This window comes from Cryptomeria japonica, chromosome 10, assembly GCF_030272615.1.
Source record: "Cryptomeria japonica chromosome 10, Sugi_1.0, whole genome shotgun sequence".
Taxonomy (NCBI): Eukaryota; Viridiplantae; Streptophyta; class Pinopsida; order Cupressales; family Cupressaceae; genus Cryptomeria; species Cryptomeria japonica.
The window spans coordinates 439,083,730-439,104,447 of NC_081414.1; the positions used below are offsets into that span (position 1 = coordinate 439,083,730).

The window sequence follows — 20,718 nt, forward strand, 5'->3', positions numbered from 1 at the left end:
AGAACTGGAGCTTGGAGATTTGATTCAGGTTGTTTGTAGAGTATTCATCCAGGATTGCTATCACAGGTTGGGTGTTTTCCCCTCTTTATTTGGTTTTGAAAATTTTTAATTTAGCTTTTGAAATACCTCTGTGTGTGTTGATTTATTGAAAGATCTCTGTTTAGGGAGTTTTGAAATTGGTTTAAATTTGGGGAATGGATTAGATTTTGGTTGTTTAAACTCTTTCCTAAATTGGTTTGTCAAGTTTGAAGGAGATGGATTTTTAATTTAGAAAATGGATTCTTCTTGGTTTTATTTCAAGTTTTAAAATTTGTGTTTAAATTCCTTATTTCTTGGTTTGGGAAAGGAATGGGTTTGGCTATTGTGTGAATTTTATAATTTATGATGAAAGGAAAGTTATGCTGATAAAATTTTGGGAATTTCTTCTCCCTGAGTGTTTTTGTGTTCTTCCAGTGTGTAGAGAAAAAAATTAGAATATTTGGGTTTAAAATTTTGCCTTATGGCTTGTTTATCCTCTTAATTTTGCCTAAAATCTACTGTTTGGGAGTATACCATTTAATTGTTATGCCCATAAATTTTGTTGAAAGAAATTAGTTTTAAAAAAATAATTTACCGAGAGTTTATTATACTCTGTTCTCAAAGTGCTGGGCAGAGGAAATGATGGATTTTTAATCTTTTAAATTAAAAAAAAATAATAATAATAACAAAAAAAAAAGTGTGTTTGGAGGGAGGGGACGGTAGCAAGATACCGGATGGTAGAAAAACTACCATACAGTAGCAGTGCTACCTTATGGGTAGCAATGCTACCGTATGGTAGCATGCTACCATATGGTAGCAAAGCTACCAAGAGATTTACCCTGCCTTTCCTTCCCTGTGCGTGTAGCACTATGGCTGCAGAGAGCTATGAAATTTGGTAATTTTATTTATGTTTATTAAGTATATATATATATATATATATATATATATATATATATATATATATATATATATATATATATATATATATATATATATATATATATATATATATATATATATATATATATATATATATGTTGGTGTTGAAAATAAGCCACACCCGGACCGACGATGGACTGGTCAAAGAGGGGCCAATGGCTCAGTGGTAGAGCACTCCAGCAACGATGGAAGGTCCTAGGTTCGAGTCCTAGCTGGTCCATGTCTCAACAATATATATATATATATATAGTTTTTAAAAGTTATAATATTTTATTGTTTTGAAATATTTGAGAATAGATTATATTTGTGGAATTTAGTTTTTACGTTTTAATATATATATATATATATTTTAAAATGATATATATTTATATGGTATTATTTTGATGAATATATATTCATATACATATATTATATTATTATATATATATTTAATTCAAAATTTATTTTATTCTATTGAAAACATATATTTGGGTTTCTTTTATTAATTAATCATGAATATATGCTAGGGGGTTATTTTTATTTCTTTAAATGTGGTTAATTTTAGCCTTACTGGACAAATGACGACTCTGAATCTCTTTTACCAACCTAGTTGTATTTTCTATATTTTTTGAATATCAATATTTGCAAGTATTTAATGCTTTTGACTATTTTAAAAAGATTGTCTGTATTAGGATCTTTAGTGTAAATGGTATCATTGGTAAGAGATTTTTTTGAGTTGTCGTCATGTCGTAATGGTGGTTATACCCTATCGATCATGTGTTGTTTGTGTAACCCTATGGATGTGAACCATTGTGTGTTTTGTTTCAAATGGTCAATCCTGGGTTATTGATTTGTGTTTCCTTCACTTGTATTTTGTCAAGATTTGATATGGCTATCAATTTTGCCATATGGTTCTCGTAGAGAGACCATACCTGTTAGTGTTTTATGAAAGGGTGGCTTTTGAGTGGGGGCTGCACCCAAAGTGGTTGGTAGGATAACCCCTCGAAAGTTAGTTAATAAGTGATAATCTAATAATTGATTAGGGGTTGGGTAGTTGTAATGCTAATTAAGATATTATACCCCACACATGGTTGAGTGCTTGTAATGGCTCAAGATGTGGTGGGAAGGCCTGGAATGACAAACCTACCACCTTGTCTTCACGAAGGGTTGGTAGGGTTTGCATGATACTTAGATGGAGCTGGGTGTTCGGGAAAGGTTTCCAGGATAACCTAGGATGGGGGCCGAGACCTATGGGGGCCTACCTAGGGTAACCATCTTAAGCCATGTGATGACACTCTCTCTTTAGGGTCACTAGTGTATTGTGAGTTCGAGTCACATGAGTATTGTGGAGTCATGTTGTACTATCGTACTTGTCTTGTTTATGCTTGCTTGAGGGTCTTCTGCTATCTCCTAGCATGGTGGGGTGATTCTATTTTGGGATCACATGGCCGGGTGGTAGTGCCACTTCCCATCTAATTTTCTTGTTCATACCTTCATGTAAGGATTGGCTTCACTGGTGTACCTTTGGTTTGTGATTCGTGTATCAGCTCATGTTCGTGATTATTGTACATTTGAGACCCATGTGGTCATTGTATCAGTTAATTATGTAACCTTGGCATTGTAATTTATGTATTTCTTTTGTACTATTGGAAGCCATGTAATTATTGAATATTATAATCTTAATTCAGCTGAATGCATGTTATTTCAGTTATGTTTATTCTTAAGTGTAAATGTTTCCTTTAAGTAAATATATTGTATCACCTTAAATATTTCAATGTGGAATTCAGTTTTATGAATATGATTTAATTAGATGTATTTGAGTTCTCTAATTAGATGGATAATTGGATTAACCTTATGATGTTGTTTTAGTTATGAATTAATCTTTGTTGGTAACCCTTTAGGATTTCATGTGTTAGACTTCCACTTGTGTTATTAAATGTGTAATGTAATAATTAATGCACTTAATCTTTAAAAAAAAATTTATTTCACCCTTTAGTTGCCTAGTAGTGTTGTTTTCCTTTAGGGTTCCTGGCGAGGCATTACATCAAAGTTCATGATTGTTGAAAATGGAGAATTGATCCCGAATTTATAGATTTTTGGGTGAGATTGAATGAGAGGTGAAACTCAAGTGAGCTCACATGTTGATTGATAGTTGAACTGTTGATTTGGAGGTGGAACTCAATTGAATGAATGGATAAATGAGTTAACTGATTGAGAAAAAGCTATCTGGAAGATAGAAAAAGAATGATTGGAGGATAATTAAAGAATGATGCAATTAATCAATTAATTGAATTGATCAATTAAAGTAGATTGAATAGTTAGCTAGAGATGACTGATTGAAATCTTTTTGGAAAAAAGCAAAGTGGAAGACAAAAATAGAGATTGTAAAGATAATTGACTTAATTAATCAATTAATTGAATTGATTAATTTAACATGTGATGTAAGATTTTTATTGAAATTGAATTCCTTGTTTGCATGCTTTTTGAACTTGATTTAGAAATTCAATTTAATATTTGCATGAGAATTGTTTTAAATATTGAATTTATTTTTAATTCAAATTGATTTTTGAATATATTTATAACTTGTCTTATAAACTCAATTTGATTTTTGAATATATTTAGAACTTGACTTATAAACTCAATTTGATTTTTAACTCTTAATTGAAATTTGATTTTATTTAAATTCAACTTGATCTTTGAATTCATGCAAACCTGATTTAGGAATTCAATTTGATTCTTTAAATCATGAAATTGAAATGCACATGTAACGAAATTAGAAGAATATGAATTTGAGGAGTTAATGAAATTAAACAGAATTAGAATTTGAGGATTTGGAATTTGAATTTGAATTAGAAAAATAAATTAGTTAATTAAATAATTTAAAGAAACTATTTAATTATTTAGAAATTGAATTTAATTAAATAATAAATATTATTCAATTGAAGGTATTAAATCACAATTAATTAAATAACAATATTTAATTAATATTTAGAAAAAGGGTTAAATGATTAATTGATTAGAAATAGAAATTGAAATAGAATAACTAGTAAGATGATGAAGAAATATGAATTTAGAAGAATAAGATTAATTAAATTAATTCAATAATTAAATAATTATTTAATCAATTAGATGAATAATTAGTACATGATTAATGAGATATTAGTGTCTACGAAAAAAGGTATTAAATTTGAAAGTTAAAAATATTTTACATACCTTGTGCTACCAAATAAGGGTTCATCCTCCTCTCTATAATTAATTTTTGTAGAGACATCACCATGCTTCCTCTATGATACTTTGAGGCTAAAAACATGTTTATCCACCTAAATTATGATTATGTTCAAGTCCCTTGGTTCCAACAACATTATGCGTGAGATATATGACACTTGGGAAGAATGATCCCTTCCATCCCATTTCTCTTGTTTTTGATTTGTATACTTTTGGAAGATTTATATCAATATCATTAAAATGAAATTCATTAATAAAAGAAAACTTATCAGAATATTCAAATGTTAATTCAAATTTTCCCTTTGATAGGTACTCCTCAAAAGTTCTAAGAACCACTCCTTCTCTAAGCAAATCTTTCCTACTAAGCTCTAGATATTCATAAAAAGTGAGGGTTGCCTTTGAAATAATACATTTCATAATATATTCATCAAAACATTCTAATATTTTAGAGGCTAAAACACCATTTTCTAATTTCCTCAAAAGGATTTGTAGAACGCTCCCATGATTTGCAATTGAGAACCCTGCAAGCTAGCAAGATCTTAGATCTAGATCACTGTAATGTCCCAAATTAAATTAATTGATTAATTTAATAAATTTGTGCAAGGGGACATTTAATGAATTCAACTTATCAATCTAAAACTTTTTATATTTGAAAACTCTTAGGAACTTCTTTATTAAATTCAACCTACATGCAAATAGAGTGAACAAAGATTTTAATCAAACTTCCAAAAAATGGAACCGAAATTTCATGAAATTGATTTATTGTGTTTATAAATGATTTACAATATATGAAATAAATAACATTTTCTATTAAATAATGCAGCAAAAAATAACAAAAATCTGCATCAACTTATCTCCTTTAAAAAAGATATCCAAAATGAGTCTAATAATTACTTTGCAATACTACAAACTTAAAGAAATCTCACCAAACTTCATACCAAGGTTCTTATTGACAAAATACATATAACAAACAACAAGCTTATGGTGTTCAACCTTCCATGAACATCTACAACACATTATAAAATCAAATCGTTCAAGAAATCCTTAACAAATCAACACAAAGATAACCTCTGAAATGAGATTATTTAATAGTAATCCTTGACTCTCGTCTTAGATTACTCGGTAATCCTCTGAATCCCATCCTTAGATCACTTAAAAATACTCAAAATATAATTCTATAGTCTCCTTCTCGACTAGCTTATCAACCAAAAGAAATCAACCAAAGCTTAGAAAAAATCTACAAAGTGTATAATGTTGAAACTTGGAGCCAAAACCAAGCATTTATGAAACCTATTTTGAAAAGAAAATTAACTGCCAAAATACCACTCCTAGGGAAAGGAAACTTTCCTTTGTCCAAGTGTCATGAAACTTCTACAATTTCTAAAGAAACGTCATTTCTCAAAATTTTCAAAAACCATTAGTTTCCAAAAAGACAAGTCAAGTGAAGTTTCCCAAATCCCCATTCCAAAATGAGGGAAATATTTAGCTTTAAATATATTTTTAATACTATTCAAATATCAACCAAAAAAATAAATTATTATTATTTCCTAAAATTTCAATTGAACTTGATTTGCTATTTTGGGATTGTTCACTTACTATTTTAGCAAGTTGCTATTTTATAAAATTTTGAAAAAGGGACATATGACAAAAATTTTGTTCTTCACTTGCACATAGTTAGCTCCATTCTTAACTCATCCCACTTGGCAAAATTCTTATCACTTATTGGGATAGTTTGTTTTAGTTTTAACACCAACTCCTGAATTGCCTTCATCTTCTACTAATCTGGAACAATTTTGAAGTCTCCCCAACAAGTTGGAAGGTTCACCAACACTGATACCACTATAATGTCTCCAATGGACCCTCTTAGGATTCTGGGCTAGTATTTGAAAAGATTATTTTATCTATTGGTTTGCACAATGGGTCAACTGTGATTATAATTTTTAGGGTCTTTAATGGAATTGTATGATAGACAAATAAATGTATAAGACTTATTAAACCTTTAGGTAATCCAAGCGTATCTTTAGTTAGATTAGCAAGAAAGCTTAATAGTGAATACCTTAGACCAATATATTAGTATGATGATGACATTGACATTACTTTCCTTATGCATAAAATAATAATAATTGATGAAATTTAAGATATCTAGCAATAGGAGAATATCTAATATGACCTTAGGAGATAGATAAATTCGTTAGAGACTAATTACATTGTTATATTTTCTCCAATCATTACAATATAATTGAGTTTATGATTTGTAGTGTAATGGCACCATGTGTAAGAGGTGGAAGATCTTGTTGATCATAAGAAATGATCTAACTGTCCTCCATGAATGTTGTCTAAATGATACTCCTATGGTTTAACCAAGAATGGCTCTAGTTTGACTTAGATTAGTAAATATCCGATTAATGAATAATTTTTATATTAATGATAAAGGTTGTCTTGTATCAATATTGAAGCCAAATCTTGAGAGGCTTGGATTATGTTCGAAGTAGAAATTTTGATATAAATTCATACGAATTTTGATATAGATTAATTTTAGAGATTGTTGAAGATTGTTGATGGCATGAGCTTGTATGGTTGCCATTCATGTGAAACCTAGTTATCCGGATGGATGTTGGTCTGGATATGCTCTGGGTTATTGTAGAATTATGTTTTGTGTTGCAATTAATGCTTTTGTTATTGGTTGTGTTATCTAATATAATTCAGGATGGTCTGGAAATATTTTGGTGCCCTTCAAATACATTGCTAATTGTGTTATAGTTTAGTAGATCATATTCTTTTGGTCTGGATATATGTAAGAAGATGTGTTGAGATGTTGTTTTGGGTCTCACCCTGGTGTGTGGAGATCTATATTGAGTATTTTGCATCAAAAGAGGTTATGTGATTGATTGGTCTATTATTTCTACATGTTACATTTGGTAACGAATTTGGAGTATGTGTTAGTATGTGCAAATTATTGGATGAATCAAGGAAGGATGTATTGTAATATGTTTTAGTTCCCTCTTTCTCTTGGAGTGGATTGAATTGAGTATTTTAGGTTCGGGTGGATTATTTTGTGTAATATTGCTTATTCTATTTTGGCTAACCCTTAATTAGGATTTCAATGTTGTATCTCATATTTAAGATGTTCAGATGGATGAATTGTAGTGTGAATGAGAAGTGTATGCAAATGATTTGCAAGAAGATTTGAGTTTTTGGTTGTGCAAAAGTTAGTTTGAGAAGAGATTTGAAGGTGATATATTTTTCAAGATAGTGTGTTGTGTGAGTAAAGATTATCAGAGATGTTTGCCATGATGTTGGTTACTTGATCTAATTGTTCAAGGATAATTTCATGTTCTGGAGAATCCTTCTCAATTTCAATTTAGCTATTTCATTCATTGTTGACTAATAGTGAGTCCTTCAGCAGTAGTTTGTAGCTTGTCTTGAAGTGATCTTCAATTGAGAAAGTCCTCTTTGTATCTTGCCTAAGGTTGTGCGCCTTAGTTCTGCAAGTCCTTCAAGTGTTGGTTCTGTTTGGCAGTAAACCTAAAACATTATAAACATTGTTATTCATATTGTGATTTAGATTCTCACTGTGGTTTTTTCCTATTTGGGTTTTCCATGTGAATCGAGTGTTCATATATTGACGATTGATACTTATGTGTTGATGGTTAATGTGTTATTGCTATGTAAGTTAATGTTGTTTATTAATAATCTATTTTGAAGTTCCAAACTAATTCACCCCCCCCTCTCAGTCCTATTAGATATTCAACAATTGGTCTTAGAGTGAGGTTCCTTTTTCAAAATTTTAACCGCTTGAGGTAGATCTAGAGATGGCGTAGGACCTTAATGTTAAATAACCCATGTTTGATGGAACAAACTTTACTTATTGCAAGGAAAGAATGGAGTCTTTTTTGGAAGCATTGCGGAATGAAATTTGGGAGATTATTTAGACACGTTATTGACACCCTCAGAATGGACCATCAACTCTAGATGAAATTAAGGCTCAAGAGACAAATGCAAAAGCTAGAACAATACTTATCAGCTGTCTTAGTGATTAAGTATTTGGAAAGGTTAACATATTGAAAGAAGCTAAGGGAATTTGGAACAAGTTGTGTTATTCATATGAAGATGATTTGAAGACCCATAAAGCAAGAATTTTGAATCTGAAGAAAAAATTCAAAGGTTTTAGTATGGTGAATGATGAAAGTGTTCAAAGCTACATACATAGAGTAAATGATACCGCAGAGGCTATCCGAGCTATTGGTGGAACTTATTAGAAGAAAATAATGTCATCAAAAAGATCTTGTTTACATTGACCAAACCCTACAAATGAAAGAAGTGTGCTATTGAATAATGCCATGATTTGAATAACTACTCAATTGATCAACTTATCAGAGAATTGTCTATCTATAAAATCAGAGAGACGAAAGATATAAAATCCCATCGAAGAGAAGATTCATTTAAAGTTTTAAGGATATCTGGAGATGAACCGAAAACAAGTGAGAACCTGGATGAGATTGAAGAAATATTTGTAAGAAGACTATAAAGAGAGGAACTAGAAAGTATAAATTTAATTTGCCCTTGAAATGCTTTAATTATGGAAGAATTGGTCACTATGTTTCTAAATGTATATATAAAAAAGACTACAATAAATCTAATGATGATGAAAAGAAAAGGAGATATAGAAGACATGATTTTAAGAAAATAATAGATGATAGAGATAAAGGGGAAATGAGTTTTTTTCTCTATGGAGGCACATTAATTTGAAGAAGAAGATGTTGAATACTTGAATGAATAATCTTTCTTCTTGGCTATTGAAGAGTTGAATCAGTATATGTCCCGAAGACCAAAAGACAAGACTTCACTGCATGCTAATCAAGATCATAGATCATTAATTTTGGATGCTCAAATCACATGACCGAAGGAAAAGATAAGTTTATCAATCTGAAGAAGTACGATGGTGGATTAGTGAAATTTGCAGGAGAGAAAGTTGCATCGATTTATGGAATAAGAAGTATCTCGATTGATGGTAAGCATAAAATTGAGGGTGTTTATTATGTAAAAGGTTTGAGACACAATTTGTTGAGTGTTAGTCAAATGTGTAATAGAGATTATGAAGTTATGTTCACCGATACTAGATGTATGATAAAAAAAGGAGAAACCAGAAAGTTAGTAGCAGAAGGAATTAGGACAAGTGAATTTTTTTATTATATAAAGGACATAAGTGGAAATAGATGTTATCTCAGTTAGATAAATGAATGCTAGTTATGGCATAAGAGGATGGGACATGTTAACTTTGATAACATGATGAAGATTAGTAACTTTAAGGCAGTGAGAGATTTACCAAAGATTATGAAGCCTATTGACACTGTGTGCAAAGAATGTTAGTTAGAGAAGCAAATAAAGAGAAGTTTCAAGAACGAGGAGTATTCTATGATATATCCATTAGAGCTAATTCATATAGATCTATGTGGCCCTACAAGGACAAGAGGACTTAATGGTGAAAGGTATTTTATGTTACTCATTGATGATTATTCTAGAATGACATGGGTTACATTTTTGAGAGAAAAGTCCGAAGCTTTTAAAAGATTTAAAATTTTAAAGTCAAAGGTAGAAAATTAAGTTGATGCTAGAATCAAGTCTTTAAGATCTGATAGAGGTGGAGAATTTACTTTAAATAAGTTTGAATTTTTTTGTGAGAAATATTGTATTAGGAGACATCTGAGAACTCCTCAACAAAATGGTGTTGTAGAAAGGAAGAATATAATTGTTATTGAGATGGCTAGAACTATGATGAAATATGTTAACTTGGCTAATGTGTACTGGGAAGAAGCTATGCAAACTGTTGCTTACATTCCTAATAGCGTTCAAATAAGAGTAAATCATACTAAGACACCTTATGCATTGTGATATGGACGACCATATATTGTGAAATATTTTAGAATCTTTGGGAGTAAGTGCTATACAAAAGAGATGAGAATGACCTTACAAAGTTAGATACCAGAGTAGATGACAGAATATTTTAGGGATATGCTACAAATAGAAAAGCCTAACAATGTAATAATAAGAGATTAAACAAGATAGTGGAGAGTACAAATGTGAAAGTATGTGAGGTATGGGATCATACTGCCCCTAAACTTGTTCAAGAGACCAAATTTGAGATTATTCATGTTGTAGTAGAAGAAAAGAAGATTCTAAAGGAAAAAATGAAGAAAAATCATATGAAATAGATGAAAATAAAGAAGAATTAGAGCAAGAAATCAAGAACTTGAAATATGGGCAGAGGAATCATTCAAAAGATCATATAATCAAAGACAAGAACAAAGGAGTTTAGATAAGAAGAAGTGTTATAGAGGCAAATGAGAAAACTAATTTCTATATTCTTTCACTCATTGAGCCTAAATCATATGAAGAAGCGAGCAAAGAAGAAAGTTGGGTAAAAACAATGGAATACAAATTAAGTCTGATACAAAAGAATTAGACTTGCGGGCTAGTACCTAGACCGATGGATAGAAATATGATAGGAACTAAGAGGGTGTTCTAGAGAAAACTGAACGAACAAGCACAAGTCATAAGGAACAAGGTAAGATTGGTATGTAAAACCTATTCTCAAGTAGAAGGTATTGATTTTGAAGAAACTTTTGCTCCAGTTGCTAGGATGAAAGCTATCATAATGTTTCTTGCTTTTTCTACTTACAAGAACTTCAGAATATATCAGATGGATGTTAAGTCAACATTTCTAAATGGATAAATAGAAGAAGTGTACGTTGAAAAATTAGATGGATTTAGATTGTCAAAAGATTTGGACATAGTTTACAAATTAAAGAAGGCATTGTATGGAATCAAACAAACATCTAGAGCATGGTATGCAAGCCTTGACAAATATTTGTTATAGCAACAATTTAGGAAAATAATTGTAAACAACAATCTTTATTTTAAGGTTGAAGGTATTAAGTTGGTGATTGTTGTTGTTTATGTTGATGACATTATCTTTGGAGGAAGTGATGTCTTGTGTAAATAATTTGCAAAAGAGATGCAAAAAGAGTTTGATATGTCTATGTTTGGAGAGATGTCATTCTTTATTGGTCTTCAGGTTACTCAGTTGGATATGAAATCTTTATTTCTCAAGCTAAGTATGTTAAAATGATGTTAAAGAAGTTTGATATAGAGAATTGTAAATATGTTACTACCCCTTTAGCTGTTGGATGCAAATTAGGAAAAGATGATGTTGGTTCCCAAATCAACAGATTGCAAAACCTAAGAATGTGCCAAGTTCTATGATCAGGTTTAGCAACTGACTTGGCCAACGAATGAGAATCAACCTACAAGAAGATTAATTTCTCCTACACTTTTGGTTCTCCTACACCAAGGCGGGTACACCTCTTAACAAACTGAGAAGATGTATGATTTTATTTTGATACTTTAATTCAAATCCACCCAGTAGGGAACTTATACTTGAAGTGGATGTTTTATACTTCATTATTCCTACTCCTACTTATCCTTCTTAAATAAAGAAAAGCTAAATCTCAATGAAAACTATTTTGTATGATTATGATCAGTGCCTCCTTTCAGGGCTATAGAGTCACATACATCTAATTCCTGATTATACTTCAAGTTACTTGGCATTCAAATGCATTTATATTTTGTATAAACATGCAAGAATATGATATTATCTGGCTCTTCTTGTTAATCCAATTATTCCCTTCCAAATTGTTGTAATTCAATTGAATGGAATTTAATTATGCCTTACATAAACCAATCAACTAAATCACACAAAGCAAAGAATGCTACTTTGATAAATCAGAATTATCCTTGATACTCTAAGTTAAACAAATAAGAAAGAAACTATATTGGAGACAACCACACAATATTTTATCTTCCACAACCAACAAATAACTAAACATAGGAAACTTTGATTCTTTTATTATATTCCACCACTGTAAAGATGTACAAGCTTTTTGCCAGTATTTTCCCCTATTCTCCTACATTTTTTTATCTCTCCTTTTAATTATCAATCTTGGTTTCTCCCTTATATAACAAAATCAAGATAATCAACAAGCTTCAGATCATTACATTGCAACCTTTCATAACTACTCGTATATGTTAGGTCCCAGTGACAACTGAGAGGGGGGGGGTGAATTAGTTGTCAAATAAATTCAAACCAAAAACAACTTAACCAACTTAATGCTGAATACCGGTAAACTAGTCTTTTATACCGGTTGACAGTTTTATCAGTTAATTGCAATATCGGTAAAGATTAATGCATGAAACAAAAAGACAAAGTCATCCACAACACATAACACCAATATTTGTACGTGGAAACCCTGTAAGGGGAAAAACCATGGTGGGAAACCTTACCCACAATCAAATGATACTACTACAGATAGTAAGTGTATACAAATGGGGCCTGAACATGCAGAAAGGCCATGTGCCTAGAGCTCACTGCTCAAACACAAAATAGGAGTCACACTGACTACAATTGGATGGTTAAATCCAATAAGAATGTATTGCTCAAAATAGTATCTTCATATGCTGGATTCAGTACCGGTGTAGTTCTGATATGCTTTCACAAAAAACCTTGCTTCACCTTCAAATGATGTCTGTGTGTATAGCTCTGCTTATTCTCGCATATACCTTCACACAATTCTTCTTCACATTCCACATCTGATCTTACAAATAAGATCTTACATTTATATCATAATCTAGGACCAATTTTAGTAGGTTAGCTCTAAAGGATATTACAATAAAATCAATTTACAATTAAAAAAATATCTGATGTAATAACCAATACAACATGTCGGATTGATGCATTTACAACAATAATAAATCATCTCCATAACGTGCCATGCTGATCTGGAAAAGATAATCCCGCCGGTGTATAACCTGGACCTATTTGCCGGTAATAGCAAATATTCAAATATGAATATGCCAATAAACAAATCTCCAAGAAAAAGTGTCCAAACGATGTCTTTGGCATAACCAAGTGTTTTCCATGCCATTCGAAGTGTCGATGATCATTATATCCTATCGGTGTACTAGATAAATGGTGACTGTACATAAGTAATTTGTTTTCCGGTGAATGTTGCTGATTCTCCAAAGTGCCAGAGTTGATAAGTGTTAGTAGGTGTTGACATCAATGACAAAACCATACAAAAATACCAATAGTATAAGTGCATAATTAGAAGAAAACTTAATTAAAATATTACAAGGTTTTTTGATAAAGCTTTTATAAATGAAAATGAAATTGTATCACAATAATGAAATGTGAGAATAGCTAGTGAATGTAAGTGAGCCTGTTATTGTGACTATATGAGTAGAAACCCATGACCCTTGGGTCTGACAAGGTTCTACTTTTAGTTGGGCAACCTCCACATCCACTGGTTGACTTCTTGTGCCCTAATCTCTTGCAACCAGATATGTTTCTTCCCATTTGTATACATTGTAGTCACTCAACCACTTGTAATTCTGAATGATGGACATGTTTACAAGGTGATCTTTCCATTTTTTGTCAATTATTGTCCTCACTTCTACAACAAATTTTGCATAACTGAAATCCAGTGTAATGATTCTGTCCTGAAATAAATTAAAACATTGAATGCTCATATCCTTTTCTTCTTTCATATGTGTAATAATTTTTTGCTCCATTTGATAGAAATCAATTTTCTAATCACTGAAGTCCTTCATGTTCTTATCCTTATTAGTGATAGGTGGTATGGTCTAGTGCTGAAATGTATGGAAAGAGTCAATCTTGTCTCTTACTTTGTATTTTCATTATTAACACATTTGAGTTCTTCAATAATTGCATGTATTGTTCTCTTAGTCTCCTTTATTATGGGAGGAGCATCAAGATCCCTTTGAGTTACTCTACATAGAGTGCCCAAAGTAATATATGTTGGCTACCATCTCTTTGATAGAACTTGCAATTTAGGATTATTTTCTACAAACACTTCTAGCATGCTCAATAAAGATTCGTAGCTTTTTTACACCTCTTCCAACCTGTCAATTATGAACTTCACCCTGTGTGACAAAATTTGCTCAAAGGAATTGAGGATCTTCTGTGGAACCTTCTGCAAAGATTCTTCATTGGTTGCTCTTAGGTCCTAAATCTCTTTCTCATATTTTTTCATTTCTTTGTCCCATCCCTGGATGTCTTCAGTGTTGTTTGTTGGCTTGGGAGGAGTATGCTTATGCAAGACTATAGCTTTATTCCTGGTTACAAGGTTTTTCCTTTTCCTTTTCCTTCATAAAAATTTCAATATATAACCTATTTATTTCATCATTTATCTCCTTGTGCCATACTTCCAATTCAATTATTTTCTATTGCATGTGCTTTACTGCATCCTTGGTAAACATAGCATAGTGCATAGTCAAAGTGGCCGCCTCCAATGGGGAGGTATCTTTCATAGTTTTTCAAAATTGTTGTCCCTTGTGTCTCTTTCACCAATTCACTAATTTAGGCTTGTTGGTGCTCTTGAAGTTCACCCATGCAACTAGTATTTCAGTTTTGGGGTTATATCCTGTACCACTTATCCCTTCATCAGAATCAAATTCTACAACTAGCATAGGATCCTCTTGTTGTCTCACCTGATCTAATAGGAGTATTTGTTTCAATGTCATTCCTGTAACAATCAACATATTACTTTTCATAATTATTTCCCTTGCTTCCATTGGAGTAATCTATATATCATCAAACTTTATTTCCTTAAAGGTTTGAGATATTACTTCCTCATGCCTGGATTCATCTACCCCCATGAGGTTCATCTGCTTTCTCTCCTTAAATTCCTTCATTTTTATCTTCGTCCAAAAATATTTTTACTCTAGAGTATGGATGTGATGGTATGATGAAAAAATAAGGATCTGGTCAACTACTGAGAGGGGGGGGGGTGAATCAGTAGATAGAAAAACTAATAAACTTTCACCTAACTCTTGAAACAACCTCTCAAAGTAATCTTTAAATTAACAAGTTAAACCACTGAACTATAAATGCAATATCACTATCAGAATAATCTGTCAAGTTAAAACCAGTTGATTGTTACAATTGATAATAGTAAACAACTTCAAACTTCAAAAACATCCAAATACTTTTACTAACATAAGTAAAACCTTATTTCTGATTTCTACCGGTTATCATGACATATCAAAATGGGTTAAGTAGTTAAGCAATTCAACCATAGAAAACATACCCACAAAAACATTCACCACTTGACACAATATTTTTGATGTGGAAACCCAAATGGGAAAAACCACGATGAGATGAGACTCACAAGATAACTATCTGAACTCTTTTGAAGTTTGCCTTGTTAGGAGACAAGCCTGTGAAAGCTTTTACAAAAAGTCCTATTAAGAACAAATCATGTTAGGGACCACCCGGTTAAGGGATTGACTATAATGCCTTGTTAGAAGCAATACCCTGTGAGGAGTAACCTTGGTAGAGGATTTGAAATCCAAGCTAATGGACCACCTGGTTAGAGGATTTGAATAACACCAGGGTTGTTAGAGCTTAACTGGTTAGGGGATTTTACTGCTGTAATTGTTAGAAAACAATAAGGGTTTGCTGATCTGTTTGGATAGCACTACACTTGCTTGTTCAGATCCTTTTCATGCTCTTATCTGCTTTTACTCAAACTATAGATACATCATCTAGTTTGACAACCACACACTCAACTACAAATTTTCCAACACATTAAATAAAACAACTCATCGACCTTCTAAACAAATCAATTAGGTCAGTAACACATCGAAAACCTAATTCTCTCATTGATATCACAAACAAGTCAGTTCAAGTATGACTGTTGGATTACATAACAATCTATGCACATCATTCAAGAAAGCCTCGACCGCTCCTTGATCACCACTTCATCAAGCTCACTAACTCATCACACACTTTGCATTACATGCAATATACTTGCTCATTCTCAAGATAAAAAACCATTATCTTAATGCGTCAAAAATACTTTGAAAATATCCTCATACAATATGCATACGTGTCATAATCGTTACCGCTCATCATCAGATCATAAACCAATATAACCAATTCACCAAACTTAATCGGTTAGGGTTTATCAAATCAATAAGTAGGGTTTAACGGTTCAACTCTCCAATATGTAGAAATACTAGTTTACTCAACAAACTCACCTACTGGTTATAGTTCCCTTCACTAGCTCTTCCTACCAGTTACAAAACAACATTATAACAATATCATTACCAGTTAATTGACATCAATGATAACATAACATTTCATTAATGCAATCTTCATGCAAATGCCAACAATCTCCCCCTTTGGCATTGGTGGCAATACAAATATCAATACCATTGATTGCTGAGATTATGAATAGGAATTCTGGTTTACATTTTACCATGTACTCTCCTTCTCTCCAACTTGTCTTGTCAATCATACAATTATGCTCCCCATACTCACATATTTCTTCTCCCCCTTTGACAACAATGCCAAATGGAAAGTAAAACATGCAATGTCAAACTCATTGTTTAGCATGAACAACCTACAACTTGATACTCCCCCTGTGGAATAACTCCACTTCTACACCAATCCTGCTGTAAAATTCTGCAAGTAGCTCTAGGACTGATATAATCTACATCATGCTCAATTCACCTCATGAAGGGGTACAACCCCTAGCTGACTTCTAAGATACTCAAAAGTAGTCTTAGGCAGAGGTTTAGTAAAGATATCTGCAAGCTGTTCCTTGGTAGAAACATCCTCCAAGATCACATCTTTACTTTGCACTTTTTCCCTCAAGAAATGATACTTCAATTCAATATGCTTGGTTCATGCGTGCAAAACAGGGTTCTTATAAATATTTATGGTGTTGGTATTGTCACATAATATCTTTATAGGTTTTGTAATCTTCATCTTGAAACCTTCTAAAATGTGCCTCATCCAGATAGCCTAGGTACAATTCATATAAGCAGCAACATACTCAGCTTCAGCAGTAGACTTTAATATACAACTCTGCTTCTTGCTACGCCATGAAACAAGTCTTCCTCCCAGAAAGAATGCTCCACTTGTTGTTCTTTTCCTATCATCAACATTACCTGCCCAATCTGCATCTGTATACACCTTCAAGTAAAAGTTTCCTTCATATGGATACCATAATCCATAGTCAACAGCACCTTTCAAATATCTCAATATCCTCTTGGTTGCTATCAAATGTGTTTCCTTAGGATTCTTCTAAAATCTAGCAACTAGACCAACTGCATGGGCTATATCCGGTCTGCTGTGAACAACATAGTGCAATTTTCCAATCATTGACCTGTACTCTTTTTCATCAACATACGTGGTATCATCTTCCTTAGACAACTTATAACCTGTAACCATTGGTGTCCCAACTAGTTTATAGTCACTCATACCAAATGTCTTTAATACCTCTTTCACATACTTAGACTGTGTAATGAAAATACCACTCTTCATTTGCTCTATTTGAAAACCTATGAAATTTTTTATCTCTCCCACTAGAGACATTTCAAACTCACTTTTTATTTAATTTGCAAAGTCATTGCTCATGTCATCATCCACAAACACTTCACTTACTAGTATCTTATATCCTTTAGATTTGAGATATATGTTGCTACCTTCACTAGTTCTCTGAAAACCTATCTTCATCAGGTGTGAATAAAGCCTTTCATACCATGCTCTTGGTGCTTTCTTTAATCCATATAATGTCTTGTGCAACTTACATACCATGTCTTTTTCATCAGTCAAGGCATAACCATCTGGCTGCTCAATGTATACTTCTTCTTCCAATATTCCATTAAAAAATGTAGAATTCACATCCATCTGATATGCCTTGAATCCCTTATGAGCTGAAAAAGCTAGTAGAGTTTTGACACCTTCTAGTATAGTAACTGGTGCAAAAGTATCACCATAATCTTCTCCTTCTTTTTGTTCATAACCTTTGCAAACCAATCTAGCTTTGTTTCGAACTACTACACCATCTTCATTCATCTTGTTCCTGAAAACCCACTTAGTACCTATCACATTTTTATTCACTGGTCGGGGTACTAGGGTCCATGTGTTGTTCTTCTCAATTTTATCAAGCTCATTCTCCATATCTTTGACCCAATGATCATCTCCAAATGCTTCCTTAGCAGTTTTAGGCTCAATAGTGGAGATCATGCAAGAATTCTCTGTAATTCTTCTTCTAGTTAGCACTCCAACATCCTTATCTCCAATAATATGGTCAGGATTGTGATTGAGTCTCACATACCTTGGAATAACATGATCATTATCTCCAGGTTCCCTTTCTTCATTATCATCATCTTCTTCTGAGTCTACATGTTCCGGTTGTGTGTGTGAAAAAGAGTTTGTAGTCGCAAACACAACACTTCAATTAAGTCATTACATGTATGGCTAGTAAACCAATAATCAATAAATAATAAACCATAACAAAGTGACTAATTGCCTTCTAAAAGATGCGAGTATAAGATTGCTATCAGATTTTTATAAGAAATACCAGTGACTAGACTACACCAAGATGAAGGATTTAATCTATATGAGGATGATATTAAGCTAAAATGGATGCAAGATGGATGGATAATTCAAGCAATAATGATTCAAGAAATAACGAATAAACTAAATATGGATGCAAATAATCAAAACAATCACAATGTATTCAATGACTCCAGAGCAAAAATCAGCATAATAATAATCTCCAAGCGTGTTCTCAAAAATCTCTAGGGTGAATTGATTGAGAGTTGAAGGCTGAATTTATAGAGAATTACAATAGAGATGATGAAAAAAGCTCAATTTAGGATTAATTGAAAATAATTGAGAAATCAGGTTCAGTTAACTTTGAGATAGATTCCAATTATAGTTTAATTGAAATGCATTTAGATAAGAAGTTCAAGTTGCATTAAAAAATAATATTAAATTAATTCCATGCATTTGTGATAAAAATAGACAATTCTTTAATTTATTCAAGAAAAGAGTCTTTTTAATGCAACTGAACTTCTTTTTTTGAAAAGCTTTGAGTTCCAATTTTAGAGAATAATTCAATAATTCAATTAATTGCTTTTTTGATTTCAAGTTCTAAATTTAGAAAAAGAAATAATATCTCAAGTTTGATTTCTCTCTCAATTCAATTCTTTTATTTTTATTTTCAATTCAACTCTTGCTTTGTAATTAATTCCTCTTTTGTAATAAATTAATTCTTTTTGCATGATTAATGGCAAATTTATTAATTAATTAAATATGCTAGGATATTTAATAAATTAAACAGGATAATTGATTAAAATGATTTTCTTGGAATTATTCAATTAATTAAATGAATATTTAATTAATATTGAGTAATTGATTTGCCATGCAACTTTTGATGATTGAAGAATTAATAATGTGCTCAAAGTTGATTTAATTGCTTTTGGTTAGGACCTTGGTGATGTTGTCGAGATTTGGGGCCCATGGTTTAGATGACGATTTTTAGGTTATTACATTTGCCCCTCTTTGAATTAATGTGCGAGTAGCACGTTGGTTCAAAGAATATGTGATGTCTAGGAGATACCAGTTCTGAACTTGATTGATCACGAACCAGAGAAAGAGCAAGGTGTTTAGCTTGATTCAAAGTGTTGAAGCTGAATGAGGTCTGATTAAAGCGATATCGATCCCGAACTTGATTGAACTTAGGAATGATATAGAACAAATATACCAAACTTGAACTTGATTGATCAAGAAGCAGATCTTACTGATCGAGAGCTTGATTAAACTAGACACAACAAGCGAAGATAAAAATCGACCTTGAACTCGATTGATCAAGATACGATGAACGAAAAATAAACTGTCCAGATTGATTTGATGTGATGAAACTAAACACCTGCTTAGATTGAGTGTGTGATCAAAGATACTCTTTAAACCCTTGATTGAGTTTGAACAAATAATCAACTTGATGAAAAGTGATGAAACTGATTAACGTTAAGATATTGATTCAAATGAAGACATTTAACAGCTTGATATGAAGCGATGAAACTGATATGCCCCTAGCGATTGATTCAATTCAGATGATCGAGAGATCTCAACTTGATGTGAAGCGATAAAGGTGAGATTCCCCTTAGCAATAAGAATTTGATTGATTTTCTTTAGTTGAAAATATTTTTGCTCGACTTTGATGATGTGAAGTCATAAGGTCACGAGTATGCCCCTCGGGAGCGAAATCAAAAGATAGCGAGGGTACATGATTATTGTAGGCAATTGTTGGCGATGATAAGTTATTTGAGCACAAATGATTTTGAGGAATATTTGAAAATTGGGCATTGATTGATTTTGAATTGAGCAAAAAGTTGTTGTGTAGAATAAAATTGAGATTTAGCGTTGATTCATGAGAAATTGAGTGCAATTTGAAGAAAGAATGAGCATTTGATGAAAAGCGCTAAGTGGTCCAAATTGTGAAATTGACTAGGAAAATGATCTCGGATTTCGATTTTGATCTTGAAAATGGAATCAGAATGGGTGAATTAGGTAAGGGTACATTTTTCATGTCCATCGGAGCAAGTTGAAAAATTAGGGTTTTGGCTATATAAGGGGTAAAAGTGTCATTTTCAATTCATTTTAACCCTCCAAGTTTGAAAATT

The 20,718-nt window shown here is 32.1% G+C and overlaps 1 non-coding gene across 1 annotated transcript; it reads left to right on the forward strand.

Moving 5' to 3' along the window:
* Positions 1 to 1,106: 1,106 nt before the first annotated feature.
* TRNAV-AAC (transfer RNA valine (anticodon AAC)) lies at positions 1,107 to 1,177 on the forward strand. The gene has a single exon. It is a non-coding gene; the product is annotated as a tRNA-Val (tRNA).
* Positions 1,178 to 20,718: the final 19,541 nt, after the last annotated feature.